The following is a 12,323-nucleotide window of genomic DNA, read 5'->3' as shown; positions in this document are numbered from 1 at the left end:
AGAATCGATCTAACAGTAATACGTTAGTTTTTACTTGAATCTTTTTTGTAATTCCTATTTTAAAGGTTGAATTTTATACTACTTAATAGTAGGTGCTTTTTAAATTTTTTTTAATCTAGATTGGTTGTGCTTTCTACATTTATTTCATCATCTCGGGTGTAAATGCTGCTACTGCAAAGAAATTTCCCAGTTTGGAATAAATAAAGTATTTCTATTCTATTCTAAATGAGAAAATATGTGAAGAATATAAACGTATGGAGTTTAAAGACAGCTTGTGGCAGATTATTGTGAAACCGGAGGAGTACTGGACAGGGAGGTGGAAATATATATGCAATGTCCTTAAAATTATTCAAGACTAAAAGAAGGTAGTGCAGCCTGAAGATGCACGACAAATAATAACAGCAGAGTGCAATGAAATAGATACAATGTATCACCTGATCACTTGCATAGTCTACTTTTAACAGGTCAGGTAGTAATATTCAAATGAATAATAATTAGAATGACGATGATGATAAGGAGGAGGAGCATGAAAAAGAATGAAGAGAGCACACAAATGGAGTGGGGGCGCAACAGCCGTGAAACAGAAAGGACAGCTCAGTCCCTACAAGCAGCTATGGTGCTAAATTCATCACAAAATCATCCTCACTGCTTGACATCTCAATTTTGCCTCATATTGCGCACATACGCAACTTACAGATTTACAAGCCCACCTGGCTAGTGGACCATGCCCCTGCTTTCACTGTACACTGACTGTTGGATGTCCGGCAGCGTGGTGGTGTACAGTTTTTGATGCTTTGGGAAGGTTATGGGCCAAAGGAGCGGTCATGGGTTAGAGACTTTTATCATGCCCATCTGGACAAGCGTGGGTCGCCAGGAAGCCAGCCTTTGTTTATCACAGAACGGGACAAGTCAGTACTTTGTTTTCTCCTCTATACAGGATAAGTCTTGTGGGAGGATTCTTTATTCCTGGACTTGCTTGTGTGTCTCCCAGCAGATCCTGAGTTTTGCATCCCGAGTCTCCTTTTGGACTTGTGTTTTTTGTTCATCCTTTTAAATAACCCTTTTACCCTTTACCTTCTTGTAGGGGCGATTTTAGGATCTAGTCTTTAGGGGTGCCCAGCCCCAGTGCTCACAGAGGCACATTATTTCTCACTAATTGAGGTGAACTAGCACATTTATAAATTTTGGAGCCATATTAGTTTTGCTTTGAGTAGTGTTTTCCCCTACAACATTCAATTTTGACCTCTTCATTTCAAAAGACTGTGGCTTGACAGGGATAACAGAGAGCCTGAGACAAATATTGAAGATAACTCAACATTTATTTTGGGAGTAAAGAGTTAAAACAAAAACAAATGCTAGAAAATAAATAAAATGGTCACTAAAATAATGCCTAGCCTCAGCCCTGCCTTCTTGCATCTTCTCATTACTGGTCTGACCTGTAAAAAAGCACCCCGGCAGTGAGGAGACCGATGAGCAAAACAGGGAGGAGTCTACATTGAATATCTCCACTAAAGCTGTGCTGTGCTCCACCTTTGCTCCCTTCCCTCCCTGCCACACCCAGAGAACAGAGAAGCCATGGTCTCGAATGCAGCACATCCACAAGCTCACCTGCCACCCTCAGTCTTGCCCATGGACCAGAGAGTTCGTCCATGAGCATGGCTGTAAGTCGTAAAAAACTTACAGCCACATATACTGCTTGAAAGTCCTCCAGAGAAAGCTGGTCCACTGGGTCCACGTTTGTACAGACCTTATTGTTGGGGTTTGGTGTTGTTGAGAAGAGAACCCAAATGCAGACAGCAAACTGGATGCTGAAGGAAAGTTAACTGGAGATTTATCAGAAACAGGAACCAAAAACGTAGTAGAGCCATTACCTATACTGTAACTGTAACTGTAAAAACAAAAACTAAATAACTAACATATAGGATGGCGAACGCAGGCAAGCGATGAATCAAACTACAGAGGAAAAACCATGAAGACAGCAACAGACTGATTGACAACAGGTGACTGTGGAGCAAAAAACTTGACAGGGTAACTGAGGACAACTATGGGTGAGAATGTGAAACAAGACAAACCTATGAGTACAGACCAAAGCAATAATAACAACAAAGACAAACCATGAGAGGAACTGTAAACAAAAAGGCAAATCAGGAATAGATTAATACAAACAGAGAATAAATCCTAATACAAACCGATAACTCAAAATACTGAGAACACAAACAAAAAACCAGAATCAAAACAGAAAACTAAGACAAGATAAATAAATCCAAAGTGAGAACATTCACAAACCCTAACACCCACTGTTGTGTTCACAGTCAGTGGGGTTACATCGCACTGAAAGGATCGGATTATTGGCTAAATTACAATAAGACTGAGTTATTAAGTTCATGTAGACACCTTAATCGGACAAGAAATTGGATTGGATCGGATTACTCGTGATCAGATTAAGACCCCGAGATAACTCGGTTGAAAGTCAAATGAAACGTGCTTGTACACGGGTGAAGCACGTGGTGAATTAGACTTTGCGTTCTGCACATGCTCAAGATTTTTTCCCGGGGTCGTGAACCGGAAGTCGGAAGAGACGATATTACTGTTGTAGTCGCCGTCGGAAAGAAACAAACAACGCGATGGAGAATGCGCCGTTGTGCTTCGCGTTTGTGCAACAAGCAGCTCATCACAAACTAAATGTAGAGGGACGTAGCTTCATCTTGCTCTTCGTTCGCCATTTTCTCGAATACCTGAGTTTGTTGTTGTTGGTGGTGGTGAAGCGGTCAACCGGAAGTGGCTATATTAGCAATAGTTGAAATGGGTACAGCGCCACCTATCGTATATAGTTACTTTTCTATCTTAAGTTCTCAAAGGAGGTGCAGAGCAGCTGCGGTCATCTGCAGTGACCTATACAGTGCTGACTCTTCACTAAATTCATCCAGAGTGTATGTACATTTGTACAACTTGCTATGAATTTGTCTTGGCATTTCATTCTATCAGCCATAAATATGATTGAGCTGGTTTATTACCAATTTATTAATTGTGATGCGTTTCAGTTTGACACTTTAACACAAAGTTAATCAGTTTCTTTTTATCTAAATATTATTCTGCAATTTTAGGAGGCATGCCTTAAATACCTACTCTGTTTGTCTGGTAAAAAAAAAAAAAAAAAACTCAACAGAAAATTGATGAAAAAGTGTTTCACACTCCAACTCAACATTTCAGTACAACATAGGTCTCACACACACATTTATATAAATACATGCATAGATAGATAGATAGATAGATAGATAGATACACACACTTAGTTGTGATCAGTCCTGATCCAGTATCCTGAAGCAATTTGTCTTCTTAATGAAACCTAAACAAATTCTAACACTGAATCTCTTGACATGGCTTACAGCAAATACTGCTCCCCTCCTCAACTTAACCCACTCCTGACTTCATTATGGTCATGCAGGATATAATAAGATCTCTTAGCTACAATACAAAGCTGCAGCTTTAAACAAACGCTAGACAAATGGAAATTTGTTCAACCTGCTGGGAGACTGAGTTGAACACTGATGGGGAGGTGATGGAGAGGATGATTGCTCCCTGTAGAAAATGAAGACACCATTTTGTCACCAATGTCTGCCCTTTGCTAGATGAGATGTTGCTTCCATCAGTTGGCAATAAAGGTGTCACACATATTATGCCTGCATTGACATACTAACCTGTTCTTCTTCCAAGGAAATCAAAGGATGCTATTTTGTCAAAGGCAGCTGCTTCTCTGTTATGAACACAGCATACATATATTGAGACATTCATAGACATGCTATTATATCCACAATGTAGACATTACCTCAAGTAGACAATAAAATAATTTAAATAGATACACTCACTAAATGTAAACTGTAGGACCTGCATAGACAAATCAGCAAACATGGATTTGCAAACACATCCTGTGACACACACACACACACACACACACACACACACACACAGACACGCACATGCCTACATGCACCACACAAATTTATTCAGCTTCTTACAGGACAGAAAACACACATTCATCGGGGTAAAATACAATCATAGGCAAACACACCAAACACACACACAGAGAATCCACCAAGAGGTTTAATTACACTGCTCTTTGCATTTGCTGTCTCCTGCCTGCTGCTGCACGACAGATATCAGTGTCAAAGCAGCTGACAGATTAAGACCGAGTACAGGTACAACTGCATATTCACAATGCACATACACATTCAGACTCACTCATGCATATATGCATGTGAAGCAAAAAAATAGAAAATACTCCACTTTGTGTTACTCTGTTTATATAATTTTCCCTTTCCATTTTCTGTCTTCTGTGAGTCTCATGTTTCTATTGTTACAGGGTACATGGCGTTAGTAAATACTTTTCCTGAGCCAAACTAGATGGTTTGGATTACAGGAGAGTAACAGCTTCACAAAAAAAATTAAAAACACTTGATGTGTAAGAGCAGTGCATACGGTTGACAAAAACAGACAAACCAGTTGACAGGATCCCCCCAGTTCACTAAAAGGAGATGGCAAGAAAAAGGAAAACATCCCAAATTTCAAGAGATCTACAGATGTGTATCTACAATGCTCTTGTGATTTTTTTAAAGATTGATTTAGTTTAATGGACTTTTCTTCAAAGTAGACTTGAAACGCATTGTTCAAGCTGAAAACTAAAATGGTGTCATCAAATTATAGCAAAAAGTATGGTCAAATTATAGGAAAACTCAATTAATCTCTTTATTTACATAGCATTTTTCAAACACAAGTTAAACTCAAAGTATTTTACATTAAATACACTAATAAAGCTATTTTCATGGCAGTCATATAATCTAAATAGCAATACAAACAAGTCAAAAGTAAAAGAGCAGGTTAAATAGATACAAAAAGAACTTATCTAAACCTGTAGTGCATAAATAGAAAAGTAAATCAAATCTTTCAAAGAGGCCCATTTAAACATTAAAAATATAAACAGAATAGAGAGGCTGTCAGCAATTTGTATCCAAAATGAGAACTGATTTCAGAGGAGCTTGAAAACGAAAAGTTCTGCCTTTCTTTCTAGTCTTAGAAAATCTGGGAACCTAAATGATCTGGGTGCAAAGAGTTTTTGTGTGGTGATATGGGACATTAAGATATTTTAGATGAGACATATATCTTATTGGAATTTTATGTGAAAGACCAACACAAAGTGGCACACAATTGTGAAGTACAAAGAAAATTATACATGATTTTTTATTTTTTTTACAAATAAAAAACTGAAAAGTGCAGTGTGCAAAAGTATTCAGCCCCCTTTTCTCTAAGGGCAACCAATTGCCTTCAGAAGTTGCCTGATGATTGCTGAATGATCAAATGTTGACCTAATGACTAAATAGAGTCCACCTGTGTGTAATCTAATCTCAGTACAAATACAGTTGTTCTGTGATGGCCTCAGAGAATATTGGGGAGCAAACTGCATCATTAAGTCCAAGGAACACACCAGACAGGTCAGGGATAAAGTTGTAGAGAAATTTAAAGCAGGGTTAGGCTATAAAAATATTTTTCCCAAACTTTGAACATCTCACGGAGCACTGTTCAATCCATCATCCAGATATGGAAAGTGTATGGCACAACTGCAAACTTACCAAGACACCTAGACTTGCAGGCTGAAAAACAAGAGCACTGATCAGAAATGCAGCCAAGAGGCCCGTGGTGACTCTGGACGAGCTGCAGAAATCCACAGCTCAGGTGGGGGAATCTTTCCACAGGACAACTATTGGGCATGCACTGCACAAATCCGGCCTTTATGGAAGAGTGGCAAGAAGAAAGCCATTGTTAAAAGCAAACCATTAGAAGTCCCATTTACAGTCTGACAGAAGCCATGTAGGGGAACAGAGCAAACATTTGGAAGAAGGTGCTCTGGTCAGGTGAAACCAAAATTGAACTTTTTGGCCTAAATGCAAAACGCTATGTGTGGTGGAAAACTAACACTGCACAACACACCATCCCCACTGTCAAACATGGTGGCGGCAGCATCATGCTCTGGGGGTGCTTCTCTTCAGCAGGGACAGGGAAGATGGTCAGAGTTGATGGGAAGATGGATGGAGCCAAATACAGGGCATCTTGGAAGAAAACCTTTTGGAGTCTGCAAAAGGCTTGAGACTGGGGCGGAGGTTCACCTTCCAGCAGGACAATGACCCTAAACATAAAGCAATGGAATGTTTTAAAACAAAACATATTAATGTGTTAGAATGGCCCAGTCAAAGTCCAGACCTAAATCAAATCGAGAATCCATGGCAAGACCTGAAAACTGCAGTTCACAAATTCTCTCCATCTAATCTGACTTGGCAAAGGTGGTAGAGACATACCCCAAAAGACTTGCATATCACAGATGACCTGACCTGGTCTATCAACACCTCCTCCCTGGTCAAAAAGGCCCAGCAACGCCTCCACTTCCTTCGCCGGATGAGGAGAGCGAACCTCCCCTCTTCTGCCCTCACAACCTTTTACAGGGGTGCTATTGAGAGTATTCTTACCAGCAGCCTCTCAGTCTGGTACAGCAGCTGCTCTGTTGCCGACCAAAAGGCCCTACAAAGGGTGGTAAGGACAGCAGAAAAGATCACCAGATCAGCCCAACCATCTATCCAGGAACTGTATCCGTCCCGCTGCCTCAAGAGAGCAAACAACATCACCAAAGACCCCACTCAACCTGCGCACAAACTGTTCATCATCCTACCATCTGGTAAGCGCTACCGCAGCATGCGGTGCAGGACTTCCAGACTCAGCAATAGTTTTTTCCCACAGGCCATCAGACTACTCAACTCACTTAAAGAAAGTCTATAAACATGAAAATACACACCTGCTTTTGTATGCTGCTTTTGTCACTCTGCACTTTACTTACTGCACCTTTTGTACATCACTATCTACCTCTAATTATTTACCCGTCCATTTGTCCGTACATGTTGTGTTTATTTGTCTTACCTGTGTGCATTATTGTATGTTGTGTAATTTGTGTGTGTTATAATGTTGCTGCACATTCGGAGTATGGGGAAACACAATTTCGATCCTCTATGTAATTACTTGCACTGATTGCATGGTTGGATTGACAATAAAGTTCACTTTGACTTTGACTTTGCAGTTGAAATTGCAGCAAAAGGCGGTCCCACAAAGTATTGACTCAGGGGGGCTGAATACTTTTGCACACCACACTTTTCAGGTTTTTATTTGTAAAAAATTGCACTTCACAATCGTGTGCCACTTTGTGTTGGTTTTTCACATAAAATTCCAATAAAATATATTTAACATCTTAACGCCTATTGTCGCATATATGCTACAAACCGTAGCCGGAGTAACCGTTGACTCCAAATTGACCAGGATGCCTGTTGTCGCAAATTTGCAACATACAAAAAAATTCTATTTATTTTTTGTGCAAAAGTGAAATTAATAATCTCAGCATTATTTACCATCTACTTAAAGGCTAAAACACATATAGCTGTATTTTTTTTTATATACAGCTATATAAATTCAGGCGTTAAGGGGTTAAGTTTGTGGTCGTTACATGACAAAATGTGGAAAAGTTCAAGAGGTATGAATACTTTTGCAAGCCACTGTAAAATATATATTTTTTAATTTTACAGAGTCAATGTAGAGAATCTAAAAGACGATAAAAGTAATCTATCTTATCAGTAATAGTCAGTACTCTGGCTGCAGCATTTTCAATTAATAAATGATTTTCAAAAAGTTGTTAAAATTGCAATGCAATAGTCCAGCCTATTCATGATGAATGCATGGACCGCTTTTTCCAAGTTATGCTTTTGGGAAAGGAAGCTCCTGATTTTGATAATATTTCATAGATTAAAGAAAGCCACACTGGAGACCTAATTAAATATAGAATTAAAAGACAATTTTTGGTAAAAATTACTCCAAGTTTCTTCACAATAATACCAGCAGGAGTCTCTAAGGTTTTACAAAGGTTGCAGCCTTGAATTAGCCAGCTCACATAATCCTGATGATATCTTTTATTCTTTGTTTTAAGAAGTTGTGGTCAGTGATGTCAAATGCAGCACTAAGATCGAACAATCTCAGCACAGATACAAGAACATTGTCAGCAGCAATAAATAGGTTATTTGTAACTAATCGTAAGATAACGCAGTTTTGGTTCTTTTGTGTATTCTACATCCACACTAAAACTCTTCCAAATAAGTAATTAGTTGATTTTAGGCTAAAAGTTATAGATTATTTTAATTATGGCTGGTACATTGGGATCAAGATAAAGATAGACTGATCTGATTGGGCACCAAGTTGTGGATCAGTGGCAGAACATCTTTTAGCTGTCTAGTTGGTTTGGGTCCAATAGACTGATGCTTTGCGGTAAGACGTATTGCATCACTTCCTGTTACCTTGATTGTGTTCTGTGGAATTTCTTGCTCCTCATGGACTATTAAAATCACTCAATTTCTTCTCAGAAGTTTCACTTTTGACATAGTTAATTCTATTGCAGACATGTTCTAACAGTCACTCCCACAGATCATTGGTGTTTATTTTAACTTTTGTAGCGGTGTGTCTGGTTCTCTAGCTTAGCATTGCTACTAGTTCTCTAGCTTAGCGTGGCTACTAGTTCTCTCCCTTCATCTCCTGCTTTCACTTGCTCCATGTGTCAGATGATTAGTTTCTCCTCTGCCTCGTTTAGCGATAATGGTACATGGTACATGTACAAGACTGCTGGGGGGCCTTATCTGTCACACCTTTCCTATCTTTGCTCTCTTTTCCCCCCTGTTTAATTTCTCAAATGATATTATTTACAGGTGACATTATTGTGGTCATTAACTTGTGTTTCCCTGTTCCAACAGGTATCCTTTGAATGGTGTTAAGGTGTTTGTTGTCCCTTCTTTTCTGTCTTCTCAAACCCCAGCTGGTCGAGGCGGATGGCCACCCTTCCTGAGTCTGGTTCTGCCAGAGGTTTCTTCCTGTTTAAACGGAGTTGTTTCTCTCCATATTCACCTCATGCATGCTCAGGACCTGAGATTGGACCGAAGAGAAGTTTCGGTTAAATCTTTTGGTCCATAGCTAGGAAATTGTTTTTTGAATTGCCTTTGTATGTATGAAGGACAAATTTTGAATTTAATTAATTGGATTTGATTATGTTTATGCATTTGGCAGACGCTTTAATCCAAAGAGACTTACACTCATATCCCCGGTAGGCAGGTATAGCATAAGGGGGTCTTGGCTAAGGACCCCTACTGGAGGTATACCTTTCATGCAGGGGGTCACCCACATAAAAAGTGGCAATCGTACCACTGCACTATCCAGTCACTCTGATTGATCACAATGAATTAGACTCTAATTGGCTTGAATTGGACTATATAATTGAAGTGCCTTGAGATGACATTTGTTGTGATTTGGTGCTTGAATTGAAAAATGAATTGAATTGAATTGAATTGAATTGAATTGAATTGAACAGCAACCTTTCTGTTGGATGTGCTGGCAGACGGCCATGCATGTAGCAATGAAGGAACTGGGTCCTCTCTGACAGATATTCTGGCAGGCGAAGCAGGGACATTCCAGACAGATGGCCAGGTGGACGACCAGACGTCCAGTGACGGGGAAACAGGGATCTCTCAGGCGGCCGAACCGGCGGACTTCCAGATGTCCAGCAATGGAGAATTGGGAGCTCTCAGACGGGCAACCAGACTTCAGGCGGAGCTGGAACCTTTTGCGAAGCCAGACAGGCGTCAGACATAGCAGAAACCTGCCGGGCTGCTGGGTGTTAGACAGAGCAAGAGCCCCAAGGAGGCAGGAACAAGTGCTTGCATAGAAAAGCCCACGAGGACCTCCTTGGACAAAACAGCATGAACAGACGGAAGCAAATTTACCAGGGCCCCCCTCGGATGCAGCAGCAGGAACAGATGGAGGTGAGCCCACCATGGCCCTCTCTGACACAGGAGCAGAAGGAGTGTCCCCCTCAGGGACCCGAGTTGGGTTGGGATGCAGATGACAAGGACTTAAGTGCTGAAGGCAGAGGCTCCGTAGACTGGTGGTCTGTGGACTGATGCTCTGAAGGCCAGTGCTTTGTGGACTGGGGCTCTGAAGGCCAGTGCTCTGGAGACTGGAGCACTGAAGACTGAGACACTTGAGACTCTGGCTCTGGGCAAGATTTAGGTTCTGACGCAGACTCTAGTAAAGATTCAGGCACTGATGCAGACTCAGGCGAAGGCTCTGACGCAGATTCAGGCTCTGATGCAGACTCTGATACGGATGCAGACGAAAGCTCAGACCAAAGCTCTTATTAAGAGCTTCTGAAGAAGACTGAGGGTGAAGCAAAGATTTGGGAGCTCGCTGAGGCTGTGGCTGCAGCAAAGGCTAAAAAAATCAACGAAACAGGAGCTAGACTAGGACTATGGCTCAGGCAAAGGTGTTAGTGCTAGACCTGAGGTAGGAGAAGCCAGCGCTGGAACAAGGGCAGGAAGTGGAGGAGCGACTGGCTGAACTGGAGGTATGAAGTCTGCCAGCTCCAGTGAGGTCCAGGAAGCAGATGCTGGCTGTAGCTCTTAAAGACTGTGGCTCTAATGTACATAGTTGTTGGCTCTGGCTTGGACCTGGATGTTGGGCCTAGATGTTGGGCGTGGACGCTGGCTCTGGTTCAGACGTGAACACTGACACTGGCTTGGATGTGGCAGAGGAAGCAAGAAGAAGTCATTTGGAGCTTTGCCTCTCTCTGGAATGTCTTCCAGAAGGCTGCGCCAGGCCCAGCTCCTCCTGAGATCGAAAGAAGTGGTCTCACTCTGTCCACTGTCATCTTAAAAACTGAAGAGGAGAGAGTGATCATCTTTCTTACTGTATTAGATTTTGGCTGGGGCTCAGAGGAGGACAACAACTGAGGCTCAGACGAAGAGGTGAGGGATAACCTCTTCCAACCAGACTTCCATGGAAGCCACATCCAACCATACATAGTCAATAGAAATCAGGCATCACAGAGACAGGAGAGCCAGGTAGCGAGGAGACAGCATTACCAGACGAGGAGACTGATGAGTAGAATGGGGAGGAGACTGTAGCAGACTCTACATATAATATCTCCGCTGTGTGGACCTGCGATGGACTGGCAACCCGTCCAGGGCATAAGCCACCTCTCACCCAATGACAGCTGGGATAGGCTCCAGAACCCACCACCCTGCATTGGATTAAGCAGGTATAGAAAATGGATGGATGGCTGTTCAACTATCAAAAAAAGGTTAAGTGGTGAATTTAAGTTGTCCATAGGAGTGAGTGTCATCGTGCATGGCCGTTTCTCTGTGGACCTGTGATGGACTGACCTGTCCAGGGAGTACCCTGTCTCTTACTTAATGGCAGCTGGAATCAACTCCAGCCCTCCTGCAACTCTAAATTGGATTGACTGGGTTTAAAAAATGATGGATGAATAGATTGTTGTTGAAATCTGCTATATAAATAAATTCACCTTGCCTTGTCTTATTACGTCTACCCATTGCATTCTCAAAGAGGCTAATTTGTTGTGTTTCACTCTGTAATATTGCAAGGTGTTGAGCTTAAAATTCTGCAGCATGATATATGAATCATCGCATGGTCAGCTTTAGGGGTTGCAAGTTATACAGATGTGGCACAGATGCAACTGACTCTATTTTTTTTGCTTCCCCAACAGATGGCTGCAAAGCAGATTGCACTTTTCACCACAGCATTATAGAAAACAGAAATATTCTTCCTGGAAATGTCGAAACTTCCAAGCTGAATCAATAGCTGTTTCTTCAGGACTTTCATGAAGTTGTATAGTAGGGTAGCTGCTCTGAAGTAATTTAACTGATTTTTGACGTACCAGAACAAGGCAGAATGTCTTCCTAGGGGGTTGGTGCAGAGTTGTCAGTGTGATACTCACAAAATGTAAGGTCACATTTTATGTCATTTTGTTTGTTTTATTTTGAAAATATTTCTGTGAAATAAATGTACTAATATGTAATAAAATGGTCAATTCCAGCTTCCTGGTAAAGGTAAAAACATTCTTTAATTGATATACTTTGAGTTATTCAGTGTCACCAGTAGGAGGCTGTGTGGTGCTTTGCTTCTCCCGTGGGACTCGCGTCGAACCTCATTCTGCTGAGCTAAGCTGTACTGAACAGAAGCAATGGTCACCTGTCTCATTCTTTCTCCTGTCTTTACAGGTTGGTGGTGTTTTAAAAACTTGTAAAACTACCTATACTTGTTGCTGTACAGATAATAGATCAGATTGATTTGTAAAAGTACTGAAAATGTGCGAATGATTGTCTGAACGAGTGACAGACAAACGTTGTGATCACATTACATTGTAGTTTTTGGCTCCAGTTTTTGAAAATATGTTT

The sequence above is a fragment of the Odontesthes bonariensis genome, chromosome 2 (genome assembly GCF_027942865.1).
Source record: "Odontesthes bonariensis isolate fOdoBon6 chromosome 2, fOdoBon6.hap1, whole genome shotgun sequence".
Taxonomy (NCBI): Eukaryota; Metazoa; Chordata; class Actinopteri; order Atheriniformes; family Atherinopsidae; genus Odontesthes; species Odontesthes bonariensis.
This window is presented reverse-complemented; position numbering follows the sequence as displayed.